General features: G+C 42.9%; 1 pseudogene; it reads right to left on the reverse strand.

Moving 5' to 3' along the window:
• Window positions 1–410: 410 nt before the first annotated feature.
• LOC125341459 lies at window positions 411–1,177 on the reverse strand (annotated as a pseudogene).
• Window positions 1,178–7,762: the final 6,585 nt, after the last annotated feature.

The raw sequence follows: 7,762 nt of genomic DNA on the forward strand, positions 1-7,762 counted from the left end.
GCCCAAGTGGCAGAGTGCTAGCCTTGAGCAAAAAGAAGCCAGGGACAGTGCTCAGGCCCTGCGTCCAAGCCCTAGGACTGGCAAAAAAGAAAAAAAGAAAAAAAGAAATAGCAGAGTAGGTCTCATTGGGCTCAAATACTAACAAATACTAACTGGAAAAAGTATTTCACCTTTTGTGAAAAGGTTGGGATCTCTATGTTGGTTTTCAGAATGTTAAAAAACATAATTCATTTTGCTTAACAACTTGACTAGATCATGTCCTAATTTTTTTTTTTTTTGCCAGTCCTGGTGCTGGGGAATCGAACCCAGGGCTTCATGTATACGAGGCAAGCACTCTTGCCAATAGGCCATATCCCCAGCCCCGTCCTTTTTTTTTAAGTCTTGTCATTTATTTGTTACTCTTAAAGACTCTATTTTTGACTAGACTCAGATTTGGAAGTAGAAGCTCTCAGAGAAGATAGCCTCCATCTCTTGGCAATCTGTTCCTGTTGCTTTTCTTTGGCTTCCTTCATTCTCTCAGCCAAAAGTGTAGCATATTTTGTAGCCTCCTCCTTGTCTTTCTTAGTACGTTGTTTCTTCAGAGCAATACGGCAGGGTTTGTGTTGCAGGACATGTGGAGTAACAAGACGCTGAATCTTGGGTGCTTTTGGTCCTTTTTTTTTTTTTTACCTTCTTTGTTCAATGGTTTTTGAACAACATATTGGCGGACATCATCTTCTTTAGAAAGAATGAAAAGTTTGTGGATTCTGATAGCCCTTTTGGGTCCCAGGTAGTGGGGTACAGGGGTATTTATCATTTCAGGAATATCTTTTTCTCCTTTTTTTTTGTTTTGTTACAATAACCAAGTTGAGAACACTCAGATTGGCATCCACAATGCAACCCGAACAGATTTGCGCTTTCTCTCTCCAGTTCTTCTTGGTCTGTAACAGGAATGCCCCTTGCTCAGTAGCAAGCAAAATCGGCCATGAGTCAAGACACCTTGCTTCATGAGAAAACCTTGTTTGTTGTTCCCACCACTGATTTGGACCACATAACCCTTCCATTCTTCATCCAGAGCATCAGCAGCAACTTCTGTGGCCATACGCTTCTCATAGAAAGTACGGAGTTTGCATTCATCATCCACTTCAATGAGTTTCTGACAGCCAGTGGCTGGAAAGGAGATATTCAGTTTCATGTTGAAGCAGCTCCTTGCCAGGGAGGCACCACAGAAAAGAGGAATCATGTCCTAATTTTTTAAAGAAGATTAAAGCAATAACTTGAGTGTTCTTTTAGTTGTAATAATTCATTGAAGGGATGGTTTTCAATACATTTAGAAATGTAACTTTCACTTGATCCACTTAGAATCCTATTGTCCATACAGATAAATTTAGAATATAATTTATCATTTTAGTAAAAAAAATACAAATTCTGAAAGCATCAATCAATAATGTCCCCAGACTCTAATATTTTTGCCTGTAGGAAGTTTATATACACAAATAGCTTTCTACAGAAGAGTACTTAGTAGGAAAGAAATACTGTTTTGAGTAAGAACTTGATTGGATCTCATCCCTAGAGTTTCCAAAATTCCTGTCAGAGAAATAGGGTATCCTTCCTCATGATTTTACTTGCTTTTAAATTGTTAATCTTCAATTCACTGTTAATTAACAGTTAATTGTTCCTCTTAAATTCCCCTTTCATAAGAATCATAGGAATTATCAGTCTTCTTGATGTCTATTTTATGATTGAGACTTCAAATGTCCCCCAATTCCCATTTGCTAAACGCCTGCCTCATATGTATTCTCATGCAGTGATGGGACAAGGAGCCATACACTACCTGGTGTCACCTCGAATTTGTAATGCTTGCCTTCCTTCCTTTCCATCTTGTGAAATCATATGGATTCATTCGATGCATTCATTGGTAGCCACAATCTTACTATGTAGCACAGATGGCCTTACACTTACTATGCAGGCTAAAAGTGGCCTCAAACTTGCAACCCTACCGCTGCAGCTCATTCATGTACTTACATTGCAGGAATGAAGCAGCAGGCCCCATTCAATGCTTTTGTTAATATCTGGAATTGGTTTTTTGTGATTGCTGATGTGGTTGTTTTTGGATTTTTTTTTTTGGCAGTGCTGGTAGTTGAACTAGAGGCCTTGTACACCATCACTGAGCTACATGCTTAGCCCAAAATATCAGTTATTTCCTTATAAGTGATCTAAAAGGAAGAAAGTAAGCACACTCTTAGAAATATCAAAGGGAGTTTATATGGAAGGAAAATGATGCCAGATGGAAACATGGATGCACAGAGAAATAGAGAGAGAAAAGAGGGGAGGAAGGGAGGGGGAATGGGAGGATTGGATGGGGGGTTTTAAAGGAAGGTGGGGGAGAGAAGAAAGGCAAGAAATGGAAGGAAGGTGAAGGAAAGGGAGATGATAGAGGAGGGAGGTTAGAATAGAAGAGAAGAAGAGAAGAAGACAGAAGAGGGGAGAAGATAAAGAAACAGAGACCTCATTGTATAGAAATACTATTATGTCTTTAAAGATTTATTTACACATGGGACATTGGAACTATTTTCAAGTATCCATGTTTTGTAGATTTAAATGTTTATAGAAGGTATTTAGGTGATACCAGACTCTCTTTCTTGAAAAAGCAAGAGAAACCTGTGTAACCTAGTTTTAAAAGACTCCCAGTGAATAACAAGATAGAGTTTCACACTTAATACACATAAACCCCAGCTAGAAAAGTCACTTATTAATATCATTTCAGTCTATAGATGGCCAGAATACTGTTTTTATTTCTACTGAATGGACATGTTATTTGTAATAGATGACTTAATCTTTCTTCTGAGACACAGGGAGATAATTCTTGACATCTAACATCTAAAGAAATCAGCTTTTCTGTTCTCTTTTAGCAATACATGAGTGGGATAGAAAGTGTCCACTTTTCTGCTTCTCACCTCAACCTATCAACCTCAGTACACTGCACTGTCTGCCAAATCTATGGTCTGCATATGCATTGAGCTGTCTTCTTCTATCACAGTTTACCTAGAGCATTATAAAATGAGATTCCATTTTAAACAGCTGCCATTATTGTCTTCACCAAATTCTTTACAAGTTTCTCATTTGCCTTATTAGTCTTTTCCATATGTACTAACATTTCACCCATTTTGAAAAATGGGCTCCTGCTGCTCAAGCGGTTTCTGGGCCCCTGTTAAGAAAGATTCCTCCTATGCCAAGGAGCCCAGGTGTTCTATTCCTATTCCTAGGTGTTCCTATTCCTTCTTATAATGTATTCAGGGTATCTGATTTACTTCGAGGTATTTGTTCCATTTGGAATTGATTTGGGTGCAGGGTGATATAGGATCTAGATTTAGTTTGTTATAGCTATTGAACCTGGTTTGCCAGCACCTTTGTTGAAGATGCTGTCTTTCTCCCATCTTACTTTTTAGCTCCTTTACCAAAGATGAAGTGGCCATAGGTCTGGGAGTTCAGTTTTGTGACTTGAGTTCTATTCAACTGGTCCTCAGGCCTGTTCTTTTGCCAATACTAAGTTGTGATTATTACTATAGCTTTGTAGTACAGCTTGAAGTTTGGTATTGAAATTCTTCCAGCACTGTTCTTTTTTTTTTTTTTGGCCAGTCCTGGGGCTTGGACTCAGGGCCTGAGCACTGTCCCTGGCTTCTTTTTGCTCAAGGCTAGCACTCTGCCACTTGAGCCACAGCACCACTTCTGGCCATTTTCTGTATATGTGGTGCTGGGGAATCGAACCCAGGGCCTCATGTATATGAGGCAGGCACTCTTGCCACTAGGCCATATCCCCAGCCCCCCAGCACTGTTCTTTCTGCTTACGATTGTTTGGGCTATTCAGGGTCTTTTATTTTTCCATATCAATTTCTGCATTGCTTCCTCCATTTCATTAAAGAATGGTGTTGGGATATTGTTGGGTGTTGCAGTGTATTTGTAGATAGCCTTTGGCACTATTGCCATTTTCACAATATTAATCCTCCCCATCCAAGAGCATGGGAGGTTTTTGCATTTCTTTGGCTCTGCCTTAATTTCCTTTTCCAAGTTTTAAAAATTCTCCTCATAGAGGTTTTTCATTTCTTTGGTTAAGGTATTGCATAGTACTTTATGGTTTTTGAGGCTATTGCAAAAGGAGTTGCTGTCCTGATTTCAACCTTGCTATTCACATTGTTGGTATACAGAAAAGCCATTGATTTTTTAGGATATATTGTATATCCTGCTACTTTGCCAGTTTTGTACCAGCTCAAGTAACTTGGGAGAGGAATCTATGGGGTTCTTTAAATACAGGACCTTGTCATCTGCTAAGAGAGAGAGTTTAACTTCATCTTTCCCTATTTGGATCCCCTTTGTATCTCCTTTTGCCTTATTACTTCCTCCTTTTATTGGTTGGTCCTGGGGCTTGAACTCTGGGCCTGGGCCCTCTTCCTGACTTCTTCAGCTCAAGGATGGGGCACTGCCACTTGACCCACCGTGCCAATTTCAGGTTTCTGGTGATTAATTGGAGTCTCAAGCACCATCCTGCCCAGGTTGCCTGTGAACCTGTCCTCAGATCTCAGCCACCTGAGGAGCTAGGATGACAAGCACACACCACTGGCACCCAGCAGGCTGTATTAGCCTTTAAGGGTACTTTCCTTCCCTTGTTATAGAAATGTTTTGGATCAGCATTATTCTTCTTGGAGTATGGGAGTGGAAGCCTAAGAAGTCCCTGCCCATGCCACATCCACTGCCATGGTGGCACTTCCAAGTGGGCCTGGCTGGGGAAGAGGCCAGGACAACAGAGGGCCAAGCGGTATATATATGCTGCCAGTTTGGAGGAATACAAGAGGAGTGGGAGGAGAGAGGAAAGCAGGTAGTTACATCCTGAGGAGTGGAGTGGAGCAGAGCTGAGCTGAGCTGAGCTGAGCCAGCTTTCAGGGAAGTCTGAGGCCTGCAAGGAATTCCAAAACCTGAAACCTGTAGGGAAGTCCAAAGCGTGAGACAGGTGGGGAAGACCAAACAAAGCCTGTGGCCTGTAGAGAGGCTTGAAGACTGAGTCCTTCTGATAGGCCTAAGACCTATAGGGAGGCCTGAAGCTGGATATCAGTATCTGTTAGTACTAGTGGACAATTTTTCGAGCTGGGCTGAGGAATTACCGACAAATACTGAAACCACTCAGGTAACAGATAAATAATTACTTCATGAAATAATGCCTCGATTTAGCTTACCCATAGCAGTGGGGTGTGACAATGGCCAGGCCTCCATGACCCAAGATACTCAATTATTAGCAAAAGCCCAAAGAATGAACTGGAATTTATATCAGAGTTCAGAACAGCTGGAAAGAATGAATAGGATCTTAAAGGAAACTGCAATTTCAGAGACTGGCAAGGACTGGGTAAACCAATCCCCTTTTCACTGCTGTAAGCCAGATGCACCCCTATTTTAAAGGATTCACTCCTTTTTGAAATAATTTGTGGGATACTACCCTCTTTGCATCCTAAACATGGGGAACCTATATTAACAAAAAAGTCTAACCATAACCTTGTACACTCACTGCAGGTTTGGCAAGGTGTTCTTTCACATGCATGTTCTTTGCTGGCCGAGTCCAACTCTTTCTTGCCTGGACAGTTAGTTTGGGTAAAAAGGCATCATACTCCAGAATAGAAACCCAAGTGGCAAGGAACTTACTGGACAGTGCTAACTACACCATCATTTATTGAAGATACAGGAAAATAGCAGGGGATCCATCACTCTCATGTGAAAAAGGCAGTGGGACAATATCCAACAGATGGCTCATGATGGACTCCAGAGATATTCAGAAAATCCCCTAAAGATAAGGATTACCAAGTGTTAATTAATGTGGTCAACAGGGACATGATTCTTCATTATGGTTACCCCTCCGGGTTCTTACTGTGTTATTATAGCTTTTCCACCCAGACTTTGTACAGGCAGCCTGTTACTATCTTGAATTGGCTGTACCTTTCCTGTTCGACTGCGATTGTGGGGGGACCCTCTGGCCCTAAAAGAGAATCAAATCAATGACTTGATAGGACATGAAAATCAATGGGGAATGTGATAACCAGCTTGAGGGGGCGGGGCATCAGAGCCAATGGAACAAGCTGTGGGTGTCTTTCTAAGGGCCTGCATGGGAGGAGAGGCAGCAATTTTGTGTATGTTGTGTTTTGGTATGGGGGGTGGCCGTAGGGGAGGTTGGCCATGGGAGTGGGCAGTGTGTATGTAGAGATAGGAAGAAAAGTGGTGGGTGGTGTAAAGAAGGACGGAAGGAAGCAGCCAGAGGTGTCTGCCAGAGGAGGAGAGAAGGTGAGCTGAGCAGAGTGGTGCCTGTGTCTGCCAAGGGGCTTGTAGGGGGAAGCCCAAGGTCTGAGGAGAGGCCTTGAGGCCTCAAGTAGGTCTGTGGAGAAAAGAGAGGCACAAGAAGAGGACAGGCATGCAGAAAAGAGAAATTGGAAGAAGCTAGCTCCTTTGGAGCAATGGAAGTTTGGAGATTGAGGCTCTTGGAGTTTGGAGGTAGAGGCTGCTCTTGGTTCTTGGTTCTGACTTCTGGGTAGTTAGCCCAGGACAAGGTAGTCAGCCACAGGCCTATGTTTAGAGGTGGAGACTGTTCTGGTTCTGGCTTTGGGGTTCTTAAATAAAATTCGTTTGCCCTATTTAGCTGTGCCTCCATGGATTTTCGTGCTCTCAAGGCAATACAGTGAATTGTGAACACAACATCATTCAGAAATGGCTGGGTAGTTGACTCTTGGTTAGCAGATTTGTTTTCATTTATGTGCGCATTACTCTTTGTGTTGGTGTAGATTTCACATACTCCTTGACAGAAGCAGGACATTCTCATTTCTCCCAAATGTCTTTCTGATTCCTCTGAGATCAGCAGACCAAGTGTGCTGCACTAGGCAAGGCCTATGTAAGCAACAGGGCCAACACATACAGAGGAGCCCTGGACTTGTGATGGCCCTGAGCTGTCCAGCCCCTCAGGGACTGGAAAAGCAGGTTAGATCAAGAACGTTATGAAACTCAGTGACTCCCATATCAGAATACCTATGTCACAAAATGTGGTTAGAATAGAGCTACTTCTGCATGGAATGAGAACAGCAAGACATTAGAAATGGGCAGAGAGGCTGTGTTTCTTGGTGCCATTACCTGGAATACAATTGAAAACCTGGGTGGCCACCGTTGTTGTGTGAGGGAAGCCAGGAAAGGTACATGTAAAACTGGGCACCTATCCAGCTAAAGCAAATCCCACTCTTGCCCACCCTGGACAGTTAGATGCCCATAGGGCTGCAGGAGCAGCTGTCATCAGGACTCCACCCATTCTGCCTGGATCACAAGATTCTGGCCACACCCTCTATTATTTCACACTTCTCTCTGACCAATGGGATGCCAGACTTGCGGCCACGCCCACATTCTCTGCTGCCTAGTAGCAGGGATATTCCTTCTGTTGGCTGGTATTCCCTCTTTTGGCTTACACCACTCCCAGCCCTTGAGGGAGATAGAGATGCCTGACTGGTGAATGTGCAAATCACAGTGAGTTAGGAGCTCTAGTAGGAAATAGACATTGGTAGTGATTGTAGAGGTGATTTCAGACGACCGCCAGGGAATGTGGCGCCTCTGTCTTCCCTGCTGTCCCAGTGCTCAGAGGTCTGAACAAGCCACACAAAATGAACCAGCTGCAGGAAATCAACTATGGCAAGAATACCAGCAGAATTGCCCTGCAAGAGAACCTGCACAATTCCACACAGAGAAGAAAAGTATAAAGGGCAGTCAC

This window comes from Perognathus longimembris, chromosome 24, assembly GCF_023159225.1.
Source record: "Perognathus longimembris pacificus isolate PPM17 chromosome 24, ASM2315922v1, whole genome shotgun sequence".
NCBI lineage: Eukaryota > Metazoa > Chordata > Mammalia > Rodentia > Heteromyidae > Perognathus > Perognathus longimembris.